Consider the following 16,385-nt stretch of genomic DNA (forward strand, 5'->3'; position numbering starts at 1 on the left):
GAGTTACAAGCACTACCAACTGAGCTAGCCAGGTATCCCATAATTTGTGAATTTTAAATTATAAGACATGTTCCCCTAGGCTAGTTTTTAAATTTTTTTTCCAGTAGAATAACTCCTTCATAATCATATTTTTAGGCTTTCCTATAAAATTTTGTAATAACAAAAAAGATACTATCAATTCAATATTTTATTTTATTTTAAAGTTTATTATTTTTTGAGACAACATGCATGCGTGCATGCACAAGGATTAGCAGGGGGAGGGGCAGAGAGAGAAGGAGAGAAAGGATCCCAAGCAGGTTCCAAGTAGTTAGCACGAGCTGGAGTCTATGTGGGGTTGGAACTCATGAACTGTGAGATCATGACCTGAGCCGATGTTAAAAGTCGGACGTTTCACCGACTGAGCCACCCAAGCGCTCCTAAATTCAGTAGTTTAAAATAAATTTGTGTTCTACTTATCACCAAAACATCTACAGACATAGGAAAAAATGCGTGTTCACATTTTACCAGACATATTTCAAAGTTTGATGTGTACATGGGTTTGTAGACCCTTGCAAACTTAGTAGCTTACAAACTGCAAATACTTTTCTAGGAAATAAAGGCCCGTTGAAAGTTTTTGATTAGGTAATGACAAAAGAAAGTGAAACCACACAACAATGAGATACATTTATTTCAAAATACTCTGTCTTAGGGTTGCCTGGGTGGCTCAGTTGGTGAAGCGTCTGACTTCAGCTCAGGCCATGATCCCGTGGTTCGTGAGTTCAAGTCCCGCATCGGACTCTGTGCTGACAGTGCAGAGCCTGCTTCAGATTCTCTGTCTTCCTCTCTTTCTGCCCCTCCTCCCCTCATCAAAAATAAATAAAACTCTCTCAAAAAGAAATAAACATTAAAAAAAATACTCGGCCTTGGGGCGCCTGGGTGGCTCAGTTGGTTAAGCGGCTGACTTCGGCTCAGGTCATGATCTCGCGGTCGGTGAGTTCGAGCCCCGCGTCAAGCTCTGTGCTGACAGCTCAGAGCCTGGAGCCTGTTTCAGATTCTGTGTCTCCCTCTCTCTCTGATCCTCCCCTGTTCATGCTCTGTCTCTCTGTCTCAAAAATAAATAAACGTTAAAAAAAATTAAAAAAAAATACTCGGCCTTGCATTCATATCTTTAGTCATTCAATGAATATTTGTTCAGTATCTAGTATGTGCTAGCCAGCATTCTTGGTGCTGGGCATACAGGAGGGACCAGGTGGAGGTAGTCAGAGGTGATTGGATTCTGGATACATTTTGAAAGTGGAGTCAACAGGATTATGGGTAGATTAGATGGAGTAGGTGAAAGAAAAGAGTCAGTGATGACTCCAAGGCTTCTGGCTGGAGCAGTTAGAAGAACAGAGTTGCTATTTGCTGGACTAGAGAAGACTGTTGGAAGGGAGGTTTGGGGATGGAGCTAATCAGGAATTTGGTTTTGAATGTATTCAATTTGAGATGACTATGAGTCAAGAGAAGATGTCTGTAGATATACGCTAATGTAGGTACCTCCTCAGTAAATATAAACACAATTAGAGGCGTGTTAAAGTTGGCTCACACCAGCTCCTGAGAGGGGATCATTACATTTTCAGGAATTTGGTCAGCTAGTTGTTCAAGTTTAAGAAGCTGTTATTCAAAGTTAAGCTATATAAACGTATAAAGTGTATTAAATAAATTATAGTAAAACACAATTAATGAATTAATTCACTAATTATTTTGATTAAGAGAGAAAGTGATAGCGGGGTCGAGGCAATGAGAGAGGGAGAGAGAGAATCCTAAGCAGACTCCACACCATCAGCACAGAGCCTGATGTGGGGCTTGAACTCACGAACCAAACCATGAGATCATGACCTGAGCTGAAATTAAGAGTTGGACATTCAATTGACTGAATCATCCAGACACCCTAGTAGTACATATTTTAAAACTGATCACTTCCTAATTATTTTAATGCTGTGTATGATGATGAGGTTAAATCTTTTGTATCTATTCAGAGAGTCTGGGTTCAGTGACATCGCATTGGTAGCGAGAGATTAACATGATAGGATAGTTACCAAATGCCACAACTCAGGTCTTTTTCTCCCTGGAGAGCTGATTGTTAAATCACACTTACCAGCACAACACTGAAAAATCCTCAGTGGAAACAAATTGTCTCTTAACCTTTATATAACCTTCTATCATCATCATCATCATCACCATCATCATTATCACATTTGCTTATATCTTTCCTGCTATATATGTGAAAACAAAGCAATAAACCAAAAAAGTGGACAGAAAGTAAAGGGTTGGTGAGTAGCTAGCATAGGGCATCCAAAACAAGAAGGGTCTTACAAAGTAGACCAAGTTGTGGTACGTCTATGCAACTTAACACTTCGTCTTTAAATCTTTTTTATTTATTTCTGAGAGACAGAGAGACAGAGCATGAGGGAGGGAGGGAGGGACAGAGAGAGACCCAGAATCTGAAGCAGGCTCTAGGCTCTGAACTGTTAGCACAGAGCCCAATGTGGGGCTGGAACCCACAAACTGTGAGATCATGACCTGAGCCAAAGTCTAACACCGAATCAACTGAGTTACCCAGGTGCCCCAGCACTTTGTCTTTAAAAAAAAAAAAAAAATCACCCAGCTCAATACCAATGGGGTACAGTCTATAGGATATAAACAGTGAACAAAATAAAGTACACAATAGAATTTATAATATGATACTATTTATGCAAAACAAAACAAAAATACAGGTACATGCTGTTTATGCAGTAAATATGTCTCTCTTTTTTTTTTAAGTTCCTTTATTTATTTTGAGAGAGAGACAGAGGAAACAGGGGAGGGTCAGAGAGCAAGGGAGAGAGAGAGAATCCCAAGCAAGCTCTGCGCTGTCCGCACAGAGCCCCCGATGTGGGACTTGAACTCATGAACCTCGAGATCATAACGAGCCAAAACTGAGTTGGACGCTTAGCCAACTGAGCCACCCAGGCACCCCTATGCAGTGAATATTTCTGAAAAGTATACAGAAAACTGATAACATTAGTTGCTTCAGAAGAGGGGAACTTGGTGACCAGGGTATACAGGTGGGAGAGAAACATACTTTCCCTAAACATCTTTTTATTCCCTTTGAATTTCATAGCACATGTATGCATTTCCTAGTCAAATCAAACATGGCTTTAAAAAAGTTCTTAAGGGGCGCCTGGGTGGCTCAGTCAGTTGGGCGACCGACTTTGGCTCAGGTCATGATCTCGCAGTCTGTGAGTTCGAGCCCCGCATTGGGCTCTGTGCTGGCAGCTCAGAGCCTGGAGCCTGTTTCAGATTCTGTGTCTCCGTCTCTCTCTGACCCTCCCCCGTTCATGCTCTCTCTCTGTCTCAAAAATAAATAAACATTAAAAAAAATAAATAAATAAATAAATTAAAAAGTTCTTAAATGGTTTTAAGAACATGATGTGTAAATAACACAGTTTAGGGAGGGAAGAGGAGGAAAGCTCTTCCACTTTAAATTTGTACAAATTTTGCCTCATTTAAACTCAGTTGTGATTCCTTATACACATCTGTTAACATGATATACATCTTCTAAATATAAATGTTAATTTTTTGGTTAACAATCTTAACCTAGAATCTTAAGTCTATGTTAAGCTCAAAGCATGTTTAAGTATGCTTACTGTAAGAAACTGTATGTTAGGTGTGCCTGGGTGGCTCAGTCAGTTGGGCGTCCACTCTCGATTTAGGTTCAGGTCATGATCCCAGGATTGTGGGATTGAGCCCCGTGTCCAGCTCTGTGCTGAGCGTGGAGCCTGCTTAAGATTCCTCCCCTCCCCCTCTCTCCCCCTCTGCCCCACTCATATGCTCTCTCTTTCTAAGAAAGAAAAAGAAACTGTATATGTTAGAATACTTGTTATATAAAATTACATTTACTCAAAGTAATAAATATGTTTGTCTTACAATGTTAATATACTTATCTTCTTATGATAATGAACACATTGATATGATCTTACTGGTCTTACTGTAACTATCCTCTCCATTATGTAAATAGGATAAATTCCCTTGTTAATTATAAAATGCAGCAGATTCTGAGTCTAGACTTTTCTCCTCAGTTGTGCAAAGAAATAAACAGTGCTTATAGCGGACTCATTAGCAAAAACACAATAGAAAAACTTGTGCTTTCAAGCAAATTGGTACTGTGGTCCTGGAGACGAGTCTGAGCGGGGTGGGGGGGGGGTTGGGGGGGTGGAAGAGATTGCTTTAGTTCCCAAACTGGAGTGTGTTAATATAACGAGTAAACGGGCCACAATAAATGTCTGTTTTGGTTTTTGGTGGAAGCTGCCTGTCTTTGCTGCTAAGTCCCAATCCAAGAGCATGAAAGTACTGTGTTCACTAAATCAAGCACAAAAAACTAAATGCACACATTCAGGTATATTGCATAAGGATCCAAAGATTAGAAGCAGGGTCAGCAAAAGCAGGGTTGTTTTTTTTCCTGTTTTTTAAAATTTATTTATTTATTTTGAGAGAGACAGAGAGAGTGTGAGTGGGGGAGGGGCAGATAGAGAGGGAGAATCCCAAGCAGGCTCTGTGGGGTCAGCACAGAGCCCCAAACAGGGCTCGAATTCATGAAACTGAGAGTTCATTACCTGAACCAATATCAAGAGTTGGATGCTTAACCGACTGAGCCACCCAGGGGGTCCCAAAAGCAGTGTTTTTTTAATTGTGTGAAATGAGGTGGATCAAACTGAGAAGCAGTCACACCAGGCTGTGGTAGAGAAATTGTTTTCTTCCTCAGTGTCTTCTCCTTCCTTTTCCTGTATGAATTAAAGATTGCTTAACCGAAAATCGGGTCTGAAAAGGAAGTCTTAGATATCTCCCGTGTTAGTCAGGGTCCTGGCAAGAAGAGAGACTTCACCCCAGATAAGTTTTGTCAGAATGTATGTTCAGGACAGGACTGTGGTATGGGAAGAGGTAAGGGAGTAAACAAGCTATGTGAAGCACTTAGAAAGCCCTTACTTTCCCCACAGAAGGGACAAGGGAAGGAAGTAGAGTTTCTGGAACTCAAAGAGAGCTGGGAAAGTGTAGATAGGGCTGCCCTGCTTCTCGTGGATAGTCATGGAGGGAAGTGGCTACAGTCAGAGAGTTGATGCTGAAACGAGGAAGGAGCAAGGAATAAATAACCCCCATCTCTCTCCCATCCTCTGCTCTCTTCTCAGGATCTGGCTAAACTTAGAGGAAAACCAGCTCCCAAAGCGGGTATGAGAGATGCAATCCACAGGGTTCAACTTTCCAGGGCACAGAGCAGGAGAGAAGAGAATGAAGAGTGGATGGGGTAAAGAAGTGTAACAGAATAATTAGCACAGTCAATTTTCTGCAAAAATTCAAACGTGGAGCAAGATATGTGTTTCTCTGACAAGTAAGCTATTAGTAACCTTGGTTTGTGTAAACCCCAACCAGCTTTGGGTGATTATGGAAATCCTATATGCCAGGCAGATGCCCCCTTTTTTTAATGTATTATTTTTTAAAAATTAATCTCTATGCCCAATGTGGAGCTCAAATTCCCAACCCCAAGATCAAGAGTCACATGCTGTACTGATTGAGCCACCCAGGAGCCCCATAAGGGATCCCTATGTGATTTGAGGTAGGGTTTTGAGGAAAGATTCTCTCTGGATATCTGCTCATTATATATGCATATGCATCATTGCCATAGGATGTTGCATATCATATGTAGGGATATATAATTAATATTCTAGATAAACAACCAAGTGCTTGCATAAATTCTCAAGTTTTTTTTTTTTTGCCCAGAGGAATTGAATGATCATATTAAAATCTGGAGAGAAAAAAAAAAAAAAAAACACGCATCCAACTTTGACTAAAGAACAAGAATCTGAGTAAGATTGAAGAATTTTGTGAAAGATCATATTCAGGAGAAAAGAGATAGTTAATTCTTTCCTTCTTCCACATGCCAAAAAGGAAAGCTGCAATTTCAAAACTGTAATTTGTGAAAAATAATTTAAATTAAGGAAAATCAGCATTTGGATGGTAAGGTCTAATTTTGTATTTAGTTTTTTTTTTTCTTTTTTCAATTTTTCTACTTAGTTTCCTCTTTTTTGTTAAGATTTTTTTTCATGTTTATTTAATTATTCTGAGAGAGAGAGGGAGAGAGAGAGAGCACAAGCAGGGGAAGGGTGGAGAGAGAGAGAGGGAGAGAGAATCCCAAGCAGGCTCTGCACCACCGGCACAGAGCCCAATATGGGGCTCGAACTCATGAACCCGGAGATCATGACCTGAGTGGAAACCAAGATTCGGACACTTAACTGATTTAGTCACCCAAGCACCCTCTACTTAGTTTCGATGTGGAAAGTTAAAGCGTATTTATTTTGGATGTGAACATTTTTCTTAAAGAAGGAATTATTTGCTCTTATCAGAAAGAATGGTGGTGTATAAATATAGTTGCCAAAAAAAGTTGCAAACTTTTCATTTCTAAGATGCAGTACAAGTAAAAATAAAATATTGCAAAAGATTAAACTGTTCTATATGAATAATTATTTTTTCCAGTGATACTTTACATCGAAAACAGAAAGAAATAACTTCTGTCCTGGCAGCACACCAATAAGAAGCACAACATAAGGGGTGCCTGGGTGGCTTGGTCGGTTGTGCGGCCGACTTCGGCTCAGGTCATGATCTTGCGGTCCGTGAGTTCGAGCCCCGCGTCGGGCTCTGTGCTGACAGCTCAGAGCCTGGAGCCTGTTTCGGATTCTGTGTCTCCCTCTCCCTCTGCCCCTCCCCTGTTCATGCTCTGTCTCTCTCTGTCCCAAAGATAAATAAACGTAAAAAAAAAAAAAAAAAAAAAAGAAGCACAACATAATTAATGCTTTCAGACTATTTGACCATGTTAATAGCCAGGTGGGACCAAAATTATTCTCTCTTTTGGTAAAGTTTTTATATGAATTTGGTCATTGGTCTTTTAATTTGATGTTAAATGCTTTTAGTACAAAGAGGTATATAATAGGACTGGGATTTTTACCATTTTCCTAATCTGAAAATTTTCTTAGCAATATTAAAAGAAATGTACACTGGTAAAATAAATCTTTTTCTCCCCATAGAATTCTGACTCCTTTCCCCACCTTCTTTCTATTACAGGCGTAGTTATTATAGTCACAAAATGGTATGAAATTGTGACATATTTTTAATCCATGAAGATATTTAGTTTTTCTCCTGCTGAATATAAAAGGACTAAATTGTCTACATTTCTAATTTCAATGCTTGACTTAAATTTATCACCTTCAAAACTGGTATTTAAGAGAATAGAAATGTAGAGTAAATATCGTATAGAGTACACAACTAGAATGTGCTAAAATGTAATGATGTGTGTCTCTTTATAAACTGTAAAACTGAAGCAATTTTCAAGTGAAGTGGAACTATGAAATTCTTCCATTTAAATGATCTGGGTAATCAAAACAAACAAACAAACAAACGAACAAACTGCTTTACTAAGGATAAAATTCACCTACCCAGTCAATGTATCTATTTAAAGTCTACAATTCAGGGGCACCTGGGTGGCTCAGTGAGTTAAGCCTCTGACTCTTGATTTCAGCTCAGATTATGATCTCACAGTTTGTGGGCTTGAGCACCAAGTTGGGCACTGCGCTGATAACATGGAACTTGCTTGAGAGTCTCTCTGCCCCTCCCCCACTCACTTTCTTTCTGTCTCTCTCAAAATACATAAATAAACTTAAAAAAAAAAGTGTACAATTCATTGGTGTTCCTATATTCACAGAGCTGTGCAACCAGCACTGCAATCAATTTTAGAACATATTCATCCTCTGAAAAAGAAATCCCATATCCGTCAGCAGTCACCCCCATTTCCATACTATTCCTTCAGCCTCTGGCAACTACTAATATTTCTGTCTGTACAGATTTGTCTATTCTGGACATCTTGGCAAATTTTTAAAGGTGCAATATTTCTCTAACAAATTCTGAATTATTGATTATCTATTTTTATTTATTTATTACATATTGATATAAATTTATCTGTAGTTTCCTCCTCATTAACTATTGAAGTTTTGCATTAATTTAATAGGTCATATATAAGATTTTTGAAAAGCTTATAGTTGATCCCAAAACTGCTGTCATAAAATATAAATAAATGGCCCCTGTGGGTTTTTGTTGAGATGTAATATTGGCCCATAAAATCTAGAACCTTCCAGGAGAATTTTAAACAGATAATCAAGGAAGTAAAGCAACTTTTAAAATGTTATATTAGCCTATATTCATTCCTTCTGCTCCTGGATATTGGTGAAGGAAAATATTTATATATTTTTTTAATAATGTTTATTTATATTTAAGAGAGAGAGTGCGAGTGCCCACACATGTGTGGAGGGGAGGGGCAGAGAGAGAGGGGGACAGAGGATCTCAAGCAGGCTCCACACTGACAGCAGACAGCCCTATGCAGAGCTTGAACTCACAAAACGAACCAGGAGATCATGATCTGAGCTGAAGTCGGAGGCTTAAGTGACTGAGCCACCCAGGTGCCCCAGGGAAATATTTATTTTAACCTGTCCTTTTTGTTTTGTTACCTGGATCTTTGGCCCATGTTATCAGCACTGGAGATCTGACTTTCCCATATAAGGGTCTTTGCTAATGTCAGAACGTTCTTAGTTTTTCACCAGCCTTTGCTTGAGGTTGTGTTCAGACTCCTCAGTGATGTATTTATTTGTAAGCAGTAGCTCCTGCACTGTTCCACCAGAGGCTGGAGTTCAGGAAGCTTTCACTTGCAAAACATTATGCTAAATGTTAACTACTGTTTGTTCTTTGGGAAATTGCTTGTGTTTGTCTTTGCTTGATGTTGTTATTATCTGCTTTATTTCTCGGCCCTTCGCTTGTTCCTCTGAACCGTGCTGGGACAATGCAGACTGTTTGGGGACGGCCATCTTATTGGATGGGGCATTTGACTGGTACTAGATTGTGAATGCCTTCTTCGTCAAGTGCTTCTGAGAAAATAACCCTTGAACTGGTATTGATGAACTCTGTACTTTCCTTCTGGCTTGCAGTTCTACTTTTAACCACTTTATGCCTATTTCTGTTTAGACTAGTTGGTCGTAGGGCGCCTGGGTGGCTCAGTAGGTTGAGAGTCCACCTTCGGCTCAGGTCATGATCTCACAGCTCATGAGTTGGAGCCCCGTGTCAGGCTCTGTGTTGACAGCTCAGAGCCTGGAGCCTGCTTCGGATTCTGTGCCTTCCTCTCTCTCTGCCCCAACCCACTCGCATTCTGTCTCTGTCTCTCTCAAAAATAAATAAACATTTAAAAAAAAAAAAAAGATTAGTTGGTCGTATCTACCTGCCATTGTGGCTGCCAAGATCTTTGGGACACCCTCTCTACCTTATATTTCTCTCTACTGAATTCTATCCACCTTCCCAACTTAGAATTCAATCCTGCATTTCCCAACTTCTTTCTCAAGGGACTTAGTTTCACCAGTCAGATGTACTCGTGTAAGGTTTTGATTTGGAAGGAACCTCTGTGAGGAAAGAAGTGGGGTAAGGGGCATCCTTTTGTTCGAGGCAGTAGGTTTTATGGGCCTACTGTAGAGGTGTAATTTCTTTATCTTAGAAGAGAAAGTATAATCTGGAGCTCCATATGATGTCAGAACTGGTCATAGAGTTCTGCAGTCACTAGCATGTGAACTGCAGGGCAAACCATGATAATATTGGAATAGTGTTGAAGGTGCAGAAGACTGCACAGCCTGAAAAGCAAGGGAGTGGAGAATGGAACTCTTGGCCTACAAAGGGCAGTCAGAGCATATAGATGTGTGAAGCAAATCAGGTGAAGGACAATGGGGAAATGGGAGATGCAGTGAACTAGGGAAAGCACACCCATTTGAAGGAGAGAGTTGCCACTGTACGCTCTGTTCCCAGTAATTGTGCTGTGGTGCACAGGCCCAGTGATATCTGGATTTCAGATTTTTCAAGAGAAAGTAGAAATTCAGATTTTTTTGGTGGAATTTCATAAATTTTAAATATTCTCAATTAATTCAGAATTATTTTACAGGTTTGGGTGATCCATAAAATATAAGTCAGATATAGTCCACAGGTTGATGGTTTTTGATCTCTGTTACTGGTGAGAACACAAGCTCATAAAGAAGAATGGTGAGGGTGTGGGAATACAAAAGCCAGGGGGAATTGACAAGAGTAGAGTCTGGTTAACAGTGTATAAATCCAAGAGAGGTCTGTTAGATAAGGACAGAATAATGTCCATTGTGTCTATTGTATTGGGAGCTTGGAAGTCATTGATAACCTTTGTCAAACTTATTCAGCTGAATAATAGGAGAAAAGACCAAACTGCAGAGGGTTGAGGAATGAGGGAGGAGTGAGCCAATGGAGATGGAGTGAAGATTACTCCCAGAGACACAAGAAGGCTTATTTATTTATTTATTTATTTTGGAAAGCCTAGCCAAAGCTAAAGGTTTTTTACCTATGTGTTTGTGCAGGTATGTATATCTTTGAATGAGGCAAGATTTCCTAATTATATTATTTCAATTTTCTATAACTTTATTTGTTTATTTATTTATTTTAAGTAAGCTTTTTGCCTAACATGGGGCTTGAACCCATAAACCCGAGATCAAGAGTCACATGCTCTACAAATGGAGCCAGCCAGGCGTCCCTCTATAACCTTAGTTTTAAAAAGTTTATGAAGCATATTTATAGGTTCAGGTTAATAAAACCACTGTAGAGGGAGAAATTAAAAACTATGCAGGAAAAGCTGCTAACTGAATTTCTGGAGGAGATTGGGAGGGGGTGTGGTGGAAACACAGATACGAAAATGAGATTCTCTGGATTGGAGGGAAGACAATTAGAAATGGTTTGGAATCAGGCAGACTCCTGGGTCATGCTGGTGGATGTGGAGGAAGCTGAGGTAATTCTTTCCTACAGCAGCAATTTTCTAGTTATGCAGATGAAATACTGAAAGTGGGGAGAACGGGAGTGGATATGTTGTTTGAGCACAGTGGTGAGGGTTGGAAATGCCACAGAAGGGAATGGGAAAGAGATGTGTATATGAAATATTGTTTGGGAGGCTAAAGAACCCCATTTCAAATTAGATCCCATACTTGTGTAGGGGCACTAATTTGTACTTTTTGAGCATTTCATTCCTTGCTCAGCAGCATAAACATAAGTGTGAAGAAGGTGATTTCACTGATCCATAGTTAGGATTTTAGCCAGAGGACGTAGGTAAATGGGCTGGAATTCACAGAACCATGGTTCTGGAAGAGAATCATTGAGGTATTTGAAGTAGGAAACAATACGAGACTAGGAGGGAGTAAAATGGCAGGGAATAGAAACAGAGGTCATTCTACTCTTGGTTCAGGCTAGGAACCTTGAGACATTGCATCTGGATGTGTCCATCGGAGGATGTCACTTAAACTGTTTCAAGCTTGTATGTCTATTGCATCTAGTTGCTTAGATCTCCCTGTTCTTAGAAGAGGTGGGCCAGATGAGTAGCAGTTTTTGCTTTCTGATCCATGGATGAAACTGAAGTACTACTTGAAGAAGATGATGCAGAACTTCTGGAAGTTGCCAGCAAGTGCCCCGGAAGGGAAATGGACCAATGTCAATTTAAGGGAGGATCAGGATTAGAAAGTCAATACTATTCATTCAAAATTCAAGTCTCTAGGGGTGCCTGACTGGCTCAGTCAGTAAGGCATGTGACTCTTGATCTCAGGGTTGTGAGTTCAAGCCCCATGCTGAGCATGGAAATTTCTTAAAAAAAAAAAAAATTCAAGTATCTCCTGATAAACTTATTCCTTAACACATCTTGCTGGAAGGGATGGTGGAGACAAGTCCACAACTCTTAGCCAGCTCAGCTTAAGCCTCACTGGAAAGACCTCCCTTAATATAGTGGAGGATGAGAATATTAGGAAAAATGGACCTTGTGAATGTCTATGGCTAAGTGCTTTTATCACTAGTAGGCGCACTCCTGCAGAAGGCCACATTATGCGTGAGAATCCTGGCCAGGTCAGCCTGGGGGAACAGGGCTGATCATGGCTGCCCTGGAGTTCTACCAGAGACCCATTACACATGGGTTTTCTGGCTGCCTTTGGACCATCAGGTAGCCAGGGCTTACTTGGAACTTGAAATGATTCTGGGGCAGTAGTTCTCAAACTTCAAGATAAAGAATCACCCGAAGAGCTTGTTAAAAAATGTAGATTCTTAGACTCTAACTTCAGTGAATTTGGTTCAGTGGTTTTAGGGTAGCCCCTGGGAGCTTGTATTTGTAACGAGTTCCCAAGAAATGTTGATGCTGCTGGTCCAGGCACTACACCATTTATGTAGCACCAATTATGTTTGGGAATTTCATTGGCTGGATTCTGGTTACACATATCCAATGAATAAATTGCCCTAAGTCTATTTTGATGATGTCTCCTGGGTTTCTGATCCTGCAGAAGACTCTACCTTAGGAATTCTAGGTATTACTGGCCTTTTGAGTGATCTAATCCTTCTGTTACCTATTGTCATTGGGCCACAGATCCCAAAAGATCTCAAGAAACTATAGAGACTGGATTTTATGGGTTGTATCATGACCATGAAATTGTCCCATGAATTTTTTTGGTGCTGAAAAAGACAGCGATCTATCAAGATTTTTTCTTCAAACTTTCAAACTAGAAAAATCTAAAGCTCCCTCTTCCTCACCAGGATTGTAACGTTTCCTCTTTTTGCTTGCCTCAAACTCCTTTTTTTTTAAAAAAGTTTTTTTTTTTATGTTTATTTATTTTTGAGAGAGAGAGCAGGGGAGGGCCAGAGAGAGGGAGACAGAGGATCTGAAGCCGGTTCTTGCTGTCAGTGCAGAGCCCGATGCAGAGCTCAAACCCCATGATTCATGGGATCATGACCTGAGTCAAAGTCAGAAGCTCAACCGACTGAGCCACCCAGGCACCCCTGCTTGCCTAAAATTCTTGAGAAAAGCTTATACTCATCCTTTAGCCAGAAACCTGAGTCCTTAGGAAATGAATACAAGAGACTTTTGGTGGGAGTGTATCTGGCTTCCAACAGTACCAGTTGGTTCCTGGGCCATATTCTTAAAATAGAAAAATGACCAATTACAGCTTTGCCAAAACTACATTTGGTGTAATCCAGAGAATATGTTTTTAAGTGTCTGAAGGACTCAGCCACAGGAATCTTGATGGTACCAGCCAAGATATCTGAGGTCCAAGGATGGCAAAACCCAGGGACCATTTAGTACTCATGGGGGATTCCAGCTAAATAGAAGCTGGGATTTGGACATGTCTGGGCAGGTCTGCTGAATATGCAGGGCAGGCATGCCTGGAGTCTATTTACATGACAACTTTTGGCTGAAGAATGAGTGTACCCTGATCTGAATGGAAAGTGGAATGGGAAGAACAGAAATGTGTCTGTCTTAGGACTCAGGTTTTGATAAATGTTCTTTAAGAAATGAGTTTATTAATTAAATAATATATCATCTTTTTATTTCTTGGAATTATACAATTTACATTAGGATTTTTGATAGTTTGAAAATAGTTTATTGCTATCTTTAGGAGACTATAGATAGGGTAGGCAATCATATCAAAATGAAAGAAGATTGATTTAATTTAGTTTACTACCTGGGATTAAATTGGGTGTGTGAGCAAAAGGACAAAAGATATACATGTTTTGTGGCTTTGGAAATATTGGTGGATTAGTGAATCTTTAAAAATTTCTATAGGAAATAGTGTATTTAAACTTGCTATTTCCAACTGTATACTCTTTCTACACCACCTAGAACTTTGTGAATTTTGTTAAATATTAACATGGCTGAAGTACTTTACAATTATATTTACCTTTAAAAGTTTATTTTACATTTATTTATTTTTGAGAGACAGTGACAGAGCATAAGTGGGGGAGGGGCAGAGAGAGACTGAGACACAGAATCCAAAGCAGGCTCCAAGCTGTGCACAGAGCCTGACACAGGGCTCAAACTCACAAACCGTGAGATCATGACCTGAGCTAAAGTCAGACGCCCAACTGACTGAGCCACCCAGGAGCCCCTATTTACCTTTAATTTAAAAACTGTTCACAATTGTGCTTCTGGTCTTGATTAGTGCTATTCCTCATTCATTGCATTTTTAAGATAGAGTTTGGTTGATGAGCCACAGTTCCATCTTTGCTTTTAATTAGTAAGAATTATTATAATCTTAGAGAACGCTGATTGACTGACTTTTTAATGTGTCAGACACCCATCTAAGCACTTTACACATCGTATCTCATTTAAGCCTCACAGCATTATTATGAGGGAGACACTTTAATTATCCTGACTACATACATGGGGAAACTGAGGCACAGAAAGATTAAATTACTTGTCTAAATAACAGCTAGCAAGCAGTGGAGAAAACCAGGGCTTAGAGTGTTTGCGGTGTTTTAGCAAAGGTACTAATGACTCTAAATTTTAAGATCATTACAGAAAAGAAAAGGCTGTTTCTCAGTTTGGGTATGGTTTAGGTGCCAGGAACTCTCTCATTGCCAATTTTGATTCTTCAGGTAGCCTTGGTAAAGTCACTGGAATTATTTTCCAGAGACTTTTGTTCATACAAATGATTTTTTAAATGACTCTGAGCTGTCATTTGCTTTCCTAGAGAATGAGAGAAGCAATGTACTATGCACCTCTCCTTCTTGAGAATGATTTTAGATTTTTAAACTTTTTATTTGCATATAAGTTCAAACTTACAGAAAAGTTGCAAAAATAAAGATAGCATTAAAAATACCCATACACCTTTTACTCAAATTCTCTTTACTGTTTACATTTTACTCTAATTCTTTCCATTTGTGTGCTTTCTCTGAATACATATGGGGAAAAAACTAAAAAGTTATTTTTTTTCCTTTTAAATCATTTAAGGGTTAGTTACATACTTTGTGGCCCTTTCTCCTTAATACCTTGATGTGTATTTCCCGCGTATAGGGATAATCTCTTTTGTGACCACATTATAGTAATAAATTTTAGTAAATTCAACATTGATTCAATACTTTAATCTATGAACAGTATTCCAATTTGTCAATTGGCCCATTAACATTATTTATAGCATTTTCCTCCTTGGGTACAGGATCCAGTCCAAGGTCAGTTACTGCATTTAGCTGTCATATTTGAGAATAACTCTAATTATGCCAGATTTTATTTTTATCATATTCTAGAAACCATCTCCACACAGCATATAAAAATCTTAATTTAGGATGACAGCTGATGAAAATTAGACTTCTGATAGATTTTTTTGCTATTACTTGATATTTTAGAATCCCTAATGATGATTAGGATGTAGTCATACTAATTAAAACTAGTTTTAATGAGTTAACTAGCTACTAGCAACTGTTTCTATTATATTGTATGCCTAAGCTAAAGAAAGTTAGATTTTTTTTTAGACATTTTGAATCATAGTTGAAATTCTAACAATAGCTTAATGATATTGATCTAATTTTAAGTTTAGAAGAAACTTCTATTTTTTTGGTACTAATTAGTTTAATACAGGATTACTGAAAAACAGGAAACTCCAAGAAGGAAAATGTGATACTGTCTAGTGTCTGAAAGGAATGATTGATGCTAACAAATATAAAATATAAATTTTAAATAATCAGGATATTGTTTAAAAGGCAAGCTATTGACTTTATCACTCCCCCTTGCTAAGACACACATTGGTGCCTGTTAAATCTGACATTTTTACTCTGATCATCAATGGCAGCTTTAAAGCGTCTGTAGTATCCCAGGACAAAGTAACAAATCAACTCCAGGAAGGGCTGTGAAACTGTATCTGCTGGCTCTTTCCTTTCCCAAAAGCCCAACCCCAGTGGCATGCCAGTAGCTTCTGGGCACTGGAGAAGTTATGACCCTGTCTTCGCTGGGGTTAATGGCAGTCTGTTGGTCTTCTGCACCTCCCTTTCACCTTTCCCTGGGAAACTGGGGCTGAAGGCTAACAAACCCTACAGGTTCCCAGTCATTATATAAACTGCCTACCCAAAAGGCCTTTCTGCCTCCACCAAATTTGGTGATCACAGTTGAGAGCCAAGAGTCTCCTATAATCATTTTTAATAGTTATATTAAGGAGGGTTTTCACAAAAGGGACATTTAAAAAAAAATTTTGTTTTTAATTTTTATTTATTTTTGAGAGAGAGACAGAGCACAAGCAGGGTAGGGGTAGAGAGAGACGGAAACACAGAATCCAAAGTTGGCTCCGGGCTCCAAGCTGTCAGCGCAGAGCCCAACACAGGGCTCGAAACTACGGGCTGGGAGATCATGACCTGAGCCGAAGTAGGACACTTAACAGATTGAGCCACCCAGGCACCCTAAAAGATCCAAACTTAAAAGGATCTTGGGTCATGGTTTTTGAAAGAAAGATCGTTATCTACTTGTTGAGCAATGTTGGCAATATTGACTGTTCTTTGCT

Source organism: Lynx rufus, unplaced genomic scaffold (genome assembly GCF_022079265.1).
Source record: "Lynx rufus isolate CCGP_SWC_20201006 ecotype Redwood Valley unplaced genomic scaffold, mLynRuf1.p SCAF_1, whole genome shotgun sequence".
Taxonomy (NCBI): domain Eukaryota; kingdom Metazoa; phylum Chordata; class Mammalia; order Carnivora; family Felidae; genus Lynx; species Lynx rufus.